This window comes from Medicago sativa, chromosome 7 (genome assembly GCF_051527215.1).
Source record: "Medicago sativa cultivar Bolivia chromosome 7, Bolivia_mono, whole genome shotgun sequence".
NCBI lineage: Eukaryota > Viridiplantae > Streptophyta > Magnoliopsida > Fabales > Fabaceae > Medicago > Medicago sativa.
The window spans coordinates 94,076,859-94,092,617 of NC_140755.1; the positions used below are offsets into that span (position 1 = coordinate 94,076,859).

General features: G+C 30.0%; 1 long non-coding RNA gene and 1 pseudogene across 1 annotated transcript; one reads left to right on the forward strand and one right to left on the reverse strand.

The window, feature by feature from the left end:
- Nucleotides 1–1,181: 1,181 nt before the first annotated feature.
- Nucleotides 1,182–2,729, reverse strand: LOC146910507 (F-box/kelch-repeat protein At3g06240-like; annotated as a pseudogene).
- A 4,585-nt stretch (nucleotides 2,730–7,314) lies between these two features.
- Nucleotides 7,315–11,935, forward strand: LOC146910508 (uncharacterized). The gene is made up of 2 exons (XR_015019618.1): nucleotides 7,315–7,706; nucleotides 8,752–11,935. It is a non-coding gene; the product is annotated as an uncharacterized LOC146910508 (long non-coding RNA).
- The last annotated feature ends 3,824 nt before the right edge of the window (nucleotides 11,936–15,759 follow it).

A 15,759-nucleotide genomic window follows, 5' to 3' on the forward strand; every position in this document is an offset into this window, starting at 1 on the left:
CGACAAAAAAAAAATCTATTACTATTAAGTCAGACAGACTTAACGACAATTGATTAACCCTTTATTATAACAAACCCATTATTAACACTTTGAATTTTTTTCTTTATAGCTAAAAAAAGTTATTAGTAAATTATAACCCTTTGTTTTCGGTTACCATGATTGGTGGCTGCACCATTTGTCTTGTATGGGTGTTAGGTTGTAATTTTCTTGTTATTTCGTCTTTTATTGTGGTGATCGTTGTTGAGGCACCGATGACTTGATATTGTAATTTATTTTGGGTAATTTTTTTGCACGTCCTGTGCGAGATGAATCACTTGTGGTAATCTATATTTCCATTTTACACTACCAAAAATTTCTATATTTCCATTTTGGCTTGTTAAAAAAGTGCATTTCATAAAATATATTTTATGTACGTAATAGTCATTGTAATTTTTTTTATGTGGCCACCTCATAAAAATTTTGCTAGCTTCGCCGCTGACTACACCACTTATTGAAACAATGCTTCTAGCACGTGGAAGTGACGAAGGAATCCAAGAAAATTCTTGGTACCTTGACACTTGTGCAAGCAATCATATGTGTGGAAAAAGGAGCATCATCATGGAGTTTGATGAATCATTAAGTGACAATGTCTCATTTGACGATGATTCCAAGGTTCTAGTGAAAGACGAAGACAATATTTTAATTCGCTTGAAAGTGTCTCATTTAATTTGGTATGCGGTGTATTTGATGGAGTGCAACGACATCCTTTTTAATGGAAAAATTGCTAATAGTTTGGAGGTGGTAGATCGTATCAAGCGGAAGTCATGGTCATGATTTTTTTGTGAGGATGGTAGAAATAATAATTTTGTTTTTTCATATTGGTGGTTAAGCCCACTTACTTGCCTTCAAAGTACTTGATCGAGACTTATTAGTCCGGTGGCTGGGGAGCTTTCTGTTTGCAATGTAAAAGAGACAGTATGGCAAGTAAAAAGACCTCAATTTAAAGTTCTCTGAAGATGCATTATGAAAGTATTCGTTTTTCCTTCAGGTTGTTATACGTTGCAGGGTGTTGATATATGTTTGACAGATGATCAACAAATTGTCTTCTTCATCTTGTATAATTAAGTTATACTAAATATAATTAAATTCAACCAGTGATTTTCACTTTTAAAATCATCTAAAGTTTCTCAAACATGAGTCAATTACTCGATGAACGATGGACATTTACCAAAATATGATATGAGAAGTTTACAATCCATTTATTATAAAAATAAGTAAATCACAACACTCATCACTCATCTATAATAGTTCCTAATAACCATAAATAATCTTCAACCAGATAAAGCTTTACGCATAGGTAAACAATTAACTATGTATTCCTCCAATTGGAAGAAGGCTTTCATTATAGATAACCATTTGACAACACTCATGCCTTCCTTTAACAGCAACCTTCTCAATCATGTCGGTATTCAAATTAAACCTTGCCACTTCTTCGTTTATATTTAAGTAAAATATTTCACCATTCTTCCCAACTCCAATTGGTTCCACCACTTCTGGTAGGGGTCCAATGCTAAAAAGCCTTGTCCATGATTCTCCCACACCAAATTCACCTAAAATTGATATGAAGAAACAAAGAGGATCTCTATTTTGATATGAAGAAACAAAGAGGATCTCTATACTCGATCGTAGCAATGGATTCTTTCATCACCACCAAGTGTTTAGCAAATTTAGTGTAATTATGGCTTAAGGGGAAAGGTGTTTTAACGAAGTCCTCGTCACTCAAGTTAAATGATACCAACACCTCTTCTCCATAATAATCTTCATAGCCCCACCAATGGCACATTCCATGAAAGTTCACCGAATAACCAGTGTCTTGCCACCCGTTAAACCGTGAATGATTTGGCATTTCAACTTGAAGATCCCTCCAATAATTACTTTTTAGGCTATAAACCTGCCATAAAGTCCCATCATTTGGACCATACTCCAGAACATCGTGACATATACAAATATATCGAAGCAACTTGTAGTCATCTGTCACAGGGTCATAACCAAAACCATGAATGTTAACAAAAGTAGGTATAAGAGGGAGATCTTCAAAAACTGAGCCAGGAGGAAAGGCTTTGAGAATTGTACGTTCAAAAGAGCCACTAGGAATGACTTTGAATTCCGTTGTATATGGATTCCACAATACCGTTTTTTGCACATTAATCCAAGTGGTGTTGCCTCTTCCATTGCCTTGATAGAGACAAAGTATGCCATTAACAACAGAACCAGCGATAAAAAGATCTTCGCGGTTCTCTTCAAATGGAGGTGGCCAATCTAACGTGACACTATTCTCAAACGTCTCACCAGAAAACAAAAATATATAATTATCATCATCATAATCCTCAGAAAAAGCAGGAGTCTTCTTTAGGAGGAGACGTGAATTACGATAATCATCATATTTAGGTAGTAATAAATTGTTCCTAAACATACTCATAAATTGAGGTTTTTCCAATAAATTAGCCCAAAATTTACATACACATGTAAATCTCTTGAGAGATTTCATGGGCAATTTGGATAGAATGTCAAAAGAAATATCATGAGGTATATAATTGCTAACCTTTTTTTTAGTGAGTGCCATTGATAATTGCATGGAAACAGATGCAGTGAAAACCAATATTATGCTACTACAATAGAAGAAAAGGGAAATGCAAATCAAATTTTGAGAGCACAACTGTTGAGAAAAATGGACAGCATCTTTTTGATGGTGTTTGTGATTTTTTTTGGTGGTGAATTGAGAGCGAGTAACAAAGATATAAATGTGCATTGATGTAAAAGAAACTGCCAGCTAAAATTGTTTAATATGGACGTATAAAGGAAATAAAAATCAAATTTTTACTTTAACAAATTTTGCACAATAAGCGTGTTCATTTACTTTAATTAAATGCTAACTTAATTCACTCTGCAATACCAAAAGTAAAGAGGAATTTGTTTTTTCTGATTTAATGGAGATGATTGGGCTAATGATTAGTCTCACTCTCATATGTTCGCAATTTTGTCATTTTTTTTTCTTTTGGGTTACGCTAACTAGTGCCTTTAGGGTTAAGGGCATTAGTTAAGAAGTCAAAAATAAAAATAAATTATGAATCTGATGTAAAAAAAAGTTTATTTTAAAAATTTTAAGGTGTTGAATAGTTTATCTCTAAGATAAACTTTCTCTTTTAAGTTTCTGTTGGATCCTTTCACTTTGATTTGTTTAAATTTGAATATATATATTAGTTAAAATTATTCTAAAAGTTTAATCATTTATGCTAGACTCTATTCTCACTATCCAATCAAATTAAACATTCTTTTCATAATTTGTTTAAGTTAAATATGGTTTTTCGTCGTTATAAATATGTAAACTTTAATGACTAGGTGTCTAACATAAATCTAGGGACAAGTGTTTTTTTTTTTTAAGGAGGGACAAGTGTTATTATATGTTTCTTCCGACTATATTGCAATATAATCAATTTTGGTCTTTGAATGTTTCACGATTTGTTACAATAACTAGGATATCGGAACCCGTGCGATGCACGACTAAGATTACATTTGATTAAATTATACAAAAGATTGTTAGCATTCGTGACGGGGGTGGTTCGGTGATCGGTATTTGGTTTTCTGACAACTTACGCCTTAAGGTCGGTAATGGTGTAAGTAGATTGTTTTGGTTGGATAGGTGGGTTAGTGATGTCCCTCTGTGTGATAAATTTTGATGCTTGTATGAATTATCTGAAAATAAATTTTCTATTGTGGCGCCAATGTTCAATTGGGGGTGGAAGGAGGGAGGGGAGGCTTGGAAGTGGCGTAGGAGGTTGTGGGCGTGGGAGGAGGAGATGGCAGTGGAGTGTAAGAATTTATTGTTAACTGTTATGTTACAGGTTGATACCGACGATAGGTAGAGGTGGATTCCTAATGCAGTCAATGGGTACTCAGTTAGTGAGGCCTATCGGTTGCTCACACCTGTGATGCCACAACATGTCCATGTACCTGCGGCTGTTCTTTGGAGGAAGGATGTTCCTTTGAAGGTTTCTGTGTTCGCTTGACACTTGTTTTGGAACAGATGGCCTTCTAAATCGAACTTGGTCTGTCAAGGCATAATTCCATCGGAGGCTCAACTTTGTGTTACTGATTGCGGTCTTCATGAATCAGCAGATCATTTATTTTTGTCTTGTGATTTTTTAGTAAAATTTGGCAGCTTGTTAGGAACTGGCTTGGTGTTAATTCAGCGGATCCATCTCATATTGTGGATCATTTTCATCAGTTTGGTTACTCTACAGGGTTTGCAAAATCTAGTAATATTTGTATTGAAAGCTGTGTAATCAATGCATTAAAAGATTAAAAAGTGTCTTTTTTGACTTTCACTTTCTTCTTTTAGCTTCCTTAACCAGTGCCCCGGGGGCACTCGTTAACATTTTCCTTTTAAAATATATATCAATGACACCATGGCCCGTGTATTATAATTACTTTAAGTTTTTTTATGAATGAGAACATCTCTCGTGTATAGTGACGACTCGTCACGTGTATAATAATTATTTTAAAATTTGTAATAGTGATAACATGACACATGCAATTTTTTTATCGTTGACAACTTCTCATGAGCATAATAATTATTTTAAAATTTAAATTAGTGACGACTTGTCCTCGGTATAATGATAATTTTTATATTTTTGACAGCAACAATTTTTTAAGTGTAAAATAATCATTTTAAAAATTTATTTGTGACAACCTGTCATGAGAATAATAATCATTGACAACAAGTTTCATGTATAATTATTATTTTTAACTTTTCAGCAGTAGAAACTTATTCATTTCTTATATTGTGTAGCCTTTTTAAAATTGTATAGAATTTTAGCAACAACAATTTTTCAAGTGTATAATTATCGACTTATAAAATTTTAGAATATGTTTGCCAACTTGACGTGTGTATAATACTCTTTTTAAAAATTATCAATGACAATATGTCTCGTGTATCCTTCAAAGAAATATGTCCCATGTATAATTCTTATTTTTAACTTTTTATGATTGATAACGTGTCCCATGTATAATAATACTTTTATAATATGTATAAGTGATGACTTGTCCAGGGTATAACAATTATTTTTAAATTTATATCAATGACAACATGGACAGTGTATTATAATTAAAGTTATTTATCAATGATAACATGTCACGTTTATTGTAACATGTCAAGTGCGTAATAATTATTTTAAAAGTTGTATTAATGATGACTGGTTCCGTATATAATAATAATTTTTAAGTTTTTAGAAGCATTAATTTTTCTAATTTTTAAGTTTTTAGCAACAATATTTTTTTAAGTACATAGTAACCATTTTAAAACTTTATCGGTGAGAAAATATCCCGTATATAATTATTTTAAAATGTATATCAATGACAACATGGCCCGTGTATTATAATTAATTTAAGTTTTTTTTATCAATGAGAACATCTCTCGTGTATAGTGACGAATCGTCCCGTGTATAATAATTATTTTAAAATATTTATTAGTGACGATTTGTCTTGTGTATAATGATAATTTTTATATTTTTGACAGCTTCAATTTTTCAAGTGTAAGATAATCATTTTAAAAATTTATTTGTGACAAGTTGACATGAGTGTAATAATCATTTTAAAACATTATCCCCAAAAACATATTCCGTGTATAATTATTATTTTTAACTTTTTAGCAGTAACAACTTATCTCTTTCGTATATTTTGCATATTTTTTTATATTGTATAGAATTTTAGCAACGACGATTTTTCAAGTGTATAATAATTATCGACTTATACAATTTTAGAATATGTTTGCCAACTTGTCGTGTGTATTAGCGATAACTTGTCCCAAGTATAATAATTATTTTAAAATTTATATCAATGACAACATGTCACATTTATAGTAACCTGTCAAGTGCATAATAATTATTTTAAAAGTTGTATTAGTGACAATCCGTCCCGTATATAATTATAATTTTTAAGTTTTTAGCGGCAATAATTTTTCTAATTTTAAATTTTTAGTAACACTAATTTTTAAAGTGTATGATAATCATTTTAAATTTTTTATCAATGACAACTTGTTGTGTGTGTAGTAATCATTTTAAAATTTTATCTTTGACAATATGTCGAGTGTATAATTATTTTAAAATTTATATCAATGACAACATGACCCTTGTATTATAATTACTTTAAGTTTTTATCATCAATGAGAACATGTCTTTTGTACAGTGACAACTCGTCCCGTGGATAATAATTATTTTAAAATTTATATTTTTATCAATGACAACATGACTCGTGTATTATAATTACTTTAAGTTTTTTTAGTAATAAGAACATCACTCGTGTATAGTGACGATTCGTCCCGTGTATAATAATTATTTTAAAATTTGTATTAGATGTATTTTTTTTAGCAATGACAACTTATAATGTGCATATTAATTATTTTAAAAGTTGTATTAGTGATGACTCGTCCCGTGTATAATAATAATTTTTAAATTCTTTCTTATGTTATGCAAACTTTTTTGTATTGCATAGATTTTTAGCAACAACAAGTTTTCAAGTGTGTAATAATTGTTGACCTATTCAATTTTAAAATATGTTTACCAACTTGTTACGTGTATAATAATCTTTTTAAAAGAGGACTTTCACGTTGAAGAATATGATTAAAGGACCCTTAAAAAATATGATTAAAGATAATAAAGAATAAATATCAATCTTCAAAAACAAAACTATAGCTGAAAAAAATAGGAGGATAATTTTTGAAGATTTTTTTTATTGACCTATACAATTATAAAATATGTTTACCAACTTGTTACCTGTATAATAATAATAATAATAATCATTTTAAAAGAGGACTTTCACATTGAAGAATATGATTAAAGGACCCTTAAAAAATATGATTAAAGATAATAAAGAATAAATATCAATCTTCAAAAACAAAACTATAGTTGAAAAAAATAGGAGGATAATTTTTGAAGATTTTTTTTGATGTTGTTTACACTAAATAATTTGATATTACACATATATAAATGACCAAAATACCTTTAACAGTAGTTAATTATTGTTGGTTTCAAAAAAGAAAGTTAAACAACAAACTTTAGTTAACTATAATTGGAAGTATTGAATGTCATTTCCATGTGTGATAGCAAATACTTTAGTCTAAAAAACAATTTTAAAAAATAAAATAAAAATAGGATAATTGTCATGGTTAGGCTCAAACTGTGTAAAAAATAGTCCAACACATTTCTAAAAAAAGCCCAATAGATAACTTTCCATAACAAACCCTAATATTCATTTCCCATTAACCAAAAACAGAAGAAATTCTTCTCTCCGCCGTTTCTTCTTGTCTCCCCCACAAACCACCAAAACCTCCTTCTCTCTTCACCTGCAACTAACTCCGACCACTGTACATATAAATAAAGCCACTATTCTTATCGGCTCATTTTCCTCTACAAAACCCACTTATTTATTTTTAGATCAAGGAAAGTATGAATTTTGAGTCCAACTTCTCTCTGATTTTTCAATTTTTCAGCCACCGTGAGCCTCCTCTGCTAAAATCAAAGTGATATTTTGCTTACTCTAAGCATCCACAACAAAACCCACCAAAAATTACGGCCGAGCAACTTTGTTTTGGGACATCAATAGCTTCAGTTTCTTCAACAAACATGCAACAACGATAACGTTCAAAAGATGAAATTTGATGCGATTCTCTTGTAAGATTTTTTTTTTTTTTTTAGATTAATGAATCTGTTTTAGGATTTTTTAGATCTAATACTACTGGTATTATTTTGGTAATCCTTTTACTGGATTTTGATAAGGAAGCTTTTTTATTGCAATTTCCCTGAAGACTCCGTCTGAAGTTCTTTGTTTTGTTTTTGGTTTGCAAAAATAGAACGCTTTCTTTACCACAAAAAGAAGGTTTTTTCTACCGGTGAATAATAATATTTTTCTTTGTAAATCTCAAAATGTTTTTTTTTTCTTTCTATACGATCACTGTTTTTTTTTATTAACAAAAATTACAACTCATTGTTTGTTTTTTCTTTTTTGAAAAGAATTCTCTTTTAATATTACTAAAATTTTGTTGTATGCTGGTCAATCAATGTACTTCTTTCTGGTATGGAATCTTCAATGGCTGTTTCATAAAACATAATACAGCTAACAAAATTCTATAATTCCCATTTTTGACCAACTTTGATCTCAGTCATGGCTGTTTCATCACTACTTATTTGATACATGCAACAACAAAATCACATTTATGAAAGGACAAAAAACAAAAAAAAAGGTTTGGATTTGTATATGCGGTTCTTGTGAGGAAACGAAATTGGTTATAAGTCAACAAAAATAATTATGTTTTGCTGGTAACTAATTTTTGGCAAATAATTTCTTTGTTGTTTTCAAAGATCTATTTTTTTTTGTTTAATCTCAAATCTAAATAAAATCAATAAAAGGAATGATTTACATGATAGAAAAAAAAAAAAAAATTAATTTCATGTGTAAACTGAGTTTAATAGTTTTTTCTATCATTTAAATGATTTATTAAGGTGGATAGAAAAAACAGATTTTTAACTTATTTTTGTTAAAACATTAATGAAAAAAATAATTCATTTTAATTTTGTTATTTATTATTATGTTTATTTTTGTTTCTCTCAAAAGAGTATGTATACCTCGTTTTCATTTGGTTTTATTTCTTGTATATTTTACTTCCCTAACGGGCAATTACGAATGCACTCTTACTCTGTTTGTTGGCTTATGATGCAGGGATGTCAGTGGCTCAATTGTTCCTTTCAGAATTCACAAAGAACTCTTTCTAGTATTGATCTGAAGGACTTCTAATCCCAAAGAACTCTTTGAATTATCGATCTGCAAGAAGAGAAAAATTCATCATCAAAACCATTTGGTGGGTTTGGAGAAAACAACTATTTGAAGATGCATACGACCGAAGGTAGTATAGTGTATGTGGGAAAGCTGAAGAACTAACAGACTTGGAGGAAATTCACAAAGATAAGGAAACGTTGCCTTATAGCAGCTACTATTATTTTTATTTTAGATTGTTTTTAATCTTTTGGCTAGCCTAAAAACAAATTGATTCATATATTTTTATGACCAACTCACTATAAATTGAAACGAACAGTGAATAAACAACCAAGTAGTCTGTTAAGATTATCATTTATTAAGCCAAACCCAAATAAACGTGCTCATATAAGAACTGTAAAAAGATCAAACCTTTTAGAGCAAAAGTTCTATAATTTTCTTTCTAAGTTCCTACGTGACCCCTTCATACTAAAGCCCTGAAATTTATTTTCTTCTATTTTTTTTTCTTCTATAAGTTCTATTATATTGCAGTGCTTCCCCCAATCATACTCATAAACTTATTTATTGTTGTTTAGCCTCTTAAAAGGAATGCTTACTTGAAAAAAATCAAATTAAATTTAAAACTTGTTAATTGCTTTATGCAAAATTAGGATGCTTTATGCAGATTTTTTTTAGCAAAGTACAGTCATGTATGAGAATAAACTACACTAAATCATGTCTTTCAATCTAAAACATTAAATGCCTTAATCAATCTATGAGTATGATTGAGTTATGCAACGCTGCAATATATAGTAGAAAGGAAACAAGGTGACTATTATTATTAGTAAGAAAAATCAATGATGTCAAATCTTGGTTTGTTACTGACTTTATACATAACCCATTAAGGCTAAAACTCTGTCAATTTAAAGTATCATATTTACTGAAAAACCTAAAGTTCTAATTTTTCTGCAACCCTTTTATTTAAAGGCTAAAGATCTTATAATTTACCATGAGTTAGATTTATTTTATGGCTTTATTTGATCTTTGTACCAATTTATGTATAAATCACAAATCCCCCTTTACTATTTTGAACATGTATGTTGTCTCATTATTAGAAGCCATAATACCATTTTTGTTGATACATTGGATTAGTGTTTTGTTTCAAATTTCATCTTTGATAGTCAAGGTCCTTACATCAAAAGTGATAACTTTTTTTGAATGAATATGTTTAAAGAAGGTGGGGTTTAGCATGGGTAAGTGGAGTTTGTTCCCACCGTGGGAAAGTTTTTTTTGAATCATTAGATTAAGGAGTAGCATAGATGATAAAATAGTCCTCCTACACTATATCTTCTCCCACTTTTTCTTCGACCTATCTTCCTCCTTTCACCACACCCACCTTATCACACCTCCAAAAAACTCTAATAGGAATCCATTGTTTAGGAGCTTCAGCTGCCATAATCGTTTGTCTGTATTCAATTAGTTCAAACAGACTAAATACATAAAGACAAGATAATCAACCCATACAAAAACCCATAACTCAACCTCACCAAGAAGAACATAAAAAAATTCTGGATCTGAAATTTCTTGAATGTATAAGTCTAATGTTGTCTTTGTGGTATTCTTTTTTCATTTTATTTTGAGAAATAAAAATATAAATTTGGTGATGATGAAGGTGGTGTTTATTTTTATATATTTGAGAATGAATGAAAAATTTCTTGAAAGGACATAATAGCCGTGATGTCATGGTTATTGTTACTGAAACAACCTTTTTCAGCATTAATGGTGGATTTTAGTTTTTTCATATCTAATTATTGAAAAATTGTTTTCATTTTGGAAAGTGTTATAATCCTAAGAAATGGATGGAGAGACCAATTTCATGTCACAATCCAAAATCCAAATTGAAAACACCTAAGTAAAACTTGGAACTTTGAGTTTTCCGGCAACGACCATGGTGGTGTGCGGTGGTGGTCAAAGTGGTTGTGGAATTTGTGATTTAGTGGTGGTGGTGTGGGTGTGTGGCGACGACATGAAAGAGAATGGATGAAAGATAGTGTACAAAATAATATAGTGCTGAGAGAGTAGGATAAGAATGTGTTTCTCATTTAATCTAATGGACATTATCAACTTTCCCATGGTGGGAAAAAACTCCACTGACCCATGCTAAATGCCACCTTGATGGTGGGATTTAGGTTTTACATTTTCCTAATAATGGGAAAAAAAACTCCACTGACCCATGCTAAATGGCTAAATGCCACCTTAAAGAATGCATGTAGGTTTTACATTTTCCTAATAAAGTCTTCTTTCCATACAATTTAGAGAAAATAAATCATTTGCTTTCATAACGAGGGCTGCCATTTGCAAAAATGAAGAGGGCGATATAAATTTAATGAATACCATCAAATGATAGGTTAAAAAGTAAATAGCATTTGTTTTTAGCTATAGTTATCTTTGTTCATAGTGTTGCAGTTTGGAGTAATTAGTTTGGAGTGATTAGCGTATATTCAACAACACTGTGGGAAGCCTAATCTTGGCAAAATTTAATTTTGGTTGTTTATGTTTGTGTCTTAAATCTTAATACTCTTTTTGTATGATTTAGTGAAAAAATAATAATCCAGCTCCATGTATGATTAAATGAAAACCATAAAATGATGTACAACATAAATTTGATGAATACCTTTGCATATGTGAAAATAAAAGAATGAAGAGGTTAAATTAGTGTGGTTGGCAGCAGTAATCAATTTCTTGCATTCCTTCATATCTGTTGTTTGTCTTTAATCACTCTCTCTTGTAATAGCTTTTCTAATAACCCCCTCCTTCATCACAATATTCTGCAGGGAAAGAAAACATAAGAGAACTCCAAAGAAACATGTTGAATATGCAGGGAAAGAGATCTGGCAAAACAATGAAAACAAAGTGGAAAGAAATGGAAGATGAATGGAATGCTATAGATATAGATATTAAGCTGCGTATATATTTTATTTATTTGTTTATTGGTGGAGCGTCTCTAGGATATAGTTTATAATATTTTTTTTGTGTTGCCTGTAGACATCATTACTTTTTCAGATATCAGCCCAATCAATTGTAGCTAAGCCACACGGAATACGAAGATACAATTCACATAGTCAATATAAGCCAAATCTGGCATTAAAAACGCTAATAGCTGTACTTACCCTACTCTCATAGATAATGATGGATAATTAAGCGGGCCAGTCCCTATTAAAAACTTAAAACGAGAAAATTAACTCTAAATTACCTAGAAATTGCCACATCAGCGAAACAGTTGCCTTGAAATAGCTCCATTTATATAAGGGTTTTGATTTCTAAAAGCATTCAAATTGCAAACACATTTTTTTTTTTTGACGTTTATTGCAAACACATTTTTTCACCTGGTTTTATCTCCTTGCCTCTTTGCTCCCCCTCCCCAACAATTTTTCTTAAAATGATACTCGTCACAACTTTGAAGAAACATTGTTAACATAGAAAGAATGGATCATAACATAACGAAACGACCATCCACAGGGTTATGTGGAATTTTCTATGATGATAGCACATTTTGTTGAACTACGAGATTAAACGAGTTACAAGGTCAAAAGTTTATGGTTCGAATCATGACAAGAGAGTAAATACAAACATAACAATTAACATACTAACACTTATCATTCAAAAAAACTTCTAATCCTTCAGTAAAAATGAAAAATATGAAGGGGACTTCGGACAACTTTGTCATAACCCCATCTCGATTCTAAACTCTTTTGGTAGACTACCATTATCTAAGACTGAAACCCATCTTTTTCACGATGGTTGGTAAGTAATTCTAATCAACTTTTCCCTAATCGGCTTTAAAGATAGAAGTCTTATTTTTTTCCTTCTCTTTACCTCATCTACTATATCATTAGGAATTAAAATTGTATCAAGTATTTGTCTATCTTTGATGAATGCTGATTGATTTTTTTGATATGACTTAGTTATTCAATCCCGTCAACCTGTTTGATAACAATTTCTCCAGGACTTTTATACATCCGATTAGGTATCTATACGATGAATGAGTTGTTGACCCATCTAACAATGCAACCATTGATGTGAAATTTAGTTATGAATTTGAGGACATCCACTTTAATATCCTCCCAAAATTCATCTAAGAATTCGAAGGAAATTACCCCATTACGCATGTGCATTTTTAAGACCTCGTTATCCTTGTTCCTATTTTTTTAAAAGTTTAAATTCATTAAAGATGGTTTCTCCCCAACTCTACCTCTAAAATGCTCTTCAAAGTGGTTCTTGACACCATTCAACACATCCTCCACCACTTTCGATGCAAACCTGCTACCTCCTCCAAACTTAAGATTTCATTGCTTCTTCTTCATCCAATGCAGCCATAGAAATATTTTGAAATACAAATTTGAGTGTTTGCATTCTCTAATTGCAACAATATTTCAAACTTAATAGCATTCCCTCTATTTCTTTTTATTTGTCGCATTTGTAGGAAATTTTTGTTGATTACTTATCATTTTTAAAGTTCAAAGCAATATTGATTATTGATTTATCAATAATACCCTTAGATATTTATTGCAGAGAGAAATAAATGAAGAGATAATAAATGATTAAAAATACTATTATTTTTCTGACCAAGGATATGTGAGTATGTAAAGTCTGATCATGAATTATTGCATTAAAGAATAAATTCAGGTTCTCCTCAATAATTCGTTTTTTATGGAACTCATTAACCACATGGTTAAATATGTTTTTGGTCCCTATAAATATACCAACTTTTCGTTTTAGTCCCTCTAAAATTTTCCTTCAACTTTTAGTCCCTATACAATTTTCAATCTTTACTTTTAGTCCCTATTTTTAAGTAAATTTTTGTATTTTTTAATGAAATTGTGCAGAAATTTATGGAATATTGTAAAAAGGGTTAATTATGTTTTTGGTCCCTACAAAATTGCGACCTTGTAACTTTAGTCCTTACTTAATTTTAATAGCATTTTTAATCCCTACAAAAAAAAAATTACTTATAATTTTAGTCCCTGCTAAAATAAATTTTGTTACTTATAATTTACTTATAATTATCCTTAAACTCTTAAATTTTTTAACGATTCTTTTTATACAAGTTTAGAACACTATGAAAGGTTCATTTACTAAAATCTATAATTTTTTAACATGAAATAAATTAAATATGAATTTTTTAAAACGACAAAAGTTTAAGATATAAGTAACAAAAATATGGACGTAGAAATCAAATTTTTGCGATATTTTTTTCGGAGGACCTTTTAATAACGTTCTTAACACGCCTGTAAAAAATTGTTGAAAAACTTAAGAGTTTAAGCATAAATTAAACAAATTTGGATTGAGTAAGGACTAATATTGAGTGCAGATTTTTTTTGTAAGGATTAAAAATGCTATTAAAATTAAATAAGGACTAAACTTACAAGGTCGCAATTTTGTAGGGACCAAAAACATAATTAACATGAAATAAATTAAATATGAATTTTTTAAAACGACAAAAGTTTAAGATATAAGTACTAAAAATATGGACGGAGAAATCAAATTTTTGCGATATTTTTTTCGGATGACCTTTTAATAACGTTCTTAACACGCCTGTAAAAAATTGTTGAAAAACTTAAGAGTTTAAGCATAAATTAAACAAATTTGGATTGAGTAAGGACTAGTATTGAGTGCAGAAATTTTGTTTTGTAAAAATCACTCCAAAAAAAATTAGAATTTTTTAACAAAACATGAATTAAATATGATTTTTTTACCCACAAAAATATAAAAATTCATATTTAATTCATGTTTTGGTAAAAAATTCTAAATTTTTTTGGGAGAGATCCTTATAAATATTATATATTTTTCTGCAAAATTTTATTTAAAAATATGAATTCTACATATGAGTTTACTTTGAACGAGGGACCAAAAGTAAAGATTGAAAATTTTATAGGGACTAAAAGTTGAAGGAAAATTTTAGAGGACTAAAATGAAAAGTTGATATATTTATAGGGATCAAAAATATATTTAACCTTTAACCACGTGATCCCAATTGTTTGGTTAAAGATCTTATTATATGAAAAAGAGAAATAATAATATTGAAAGTAAGTAAATTTATTGGTTATCTTAGCAGGTGTAAAACATCCAAAACAAATATAAAAAGACAGAGTGAGTAATATTTCTATCTTCAACTTTTCAACACGTGTCTTTAAGATACTCCCTCCGTCCCTATATGTAAGCACCCTTTGCCTCTAATAAAAGAGTGCTTACATATAGGGACATGAGGAGTATTTGATAGTAAACCCCATTTTTAATTTGTAAAAAGCATGGATCAGTCAATTAATTCATTTTCCAACAAACCAACAATTCATTTGCATGGTGAGCCATTATGAGCTTAACTTGGCCACCGATTTTATTTTCTTGATTAATTATATCGTACTTTGAGCACCTCATTCGCATGCATCAAAATTTTCACGCATTGTGGTCATGAATGGCCATTTCTTAACAATTGATTATTTTTGTTTATATAAGTGTATAGTATTTTTTTTTTAGCAGATTTATCAAACGTTATTACCATACAATTTTTTGTTTAAAAAGAATAAAGAATAATGTGTATACACGTGTGTGAAAACTTAAAAAGTGAGTGTTGGAAAGAGCGTTTCTAGTACTTCTCGAAAAGATATAGTATTATAAATTTTTTAAAGACCTAACTATGAAGGCAATACCAATAATATTCCCCCAAAAAGAAGGCAATAATGCAGAGGAAAATGTTTCATATGGGCACCCAAATTCATTATACACCTAGACAGCGACGGATCCAGAAATGTCGATTTGCGAGGCAAGATTTTATATGATAAATATTTATAGCAAATTTTTAGCAATACAAAAGTGATATAATAACAACATCATTATCATTGAGCAAAATACTCAAGATTATAAACGCTACTATCTTATTATATATTAGAAAAATTAAAGAGTCGTCAACATCTACAA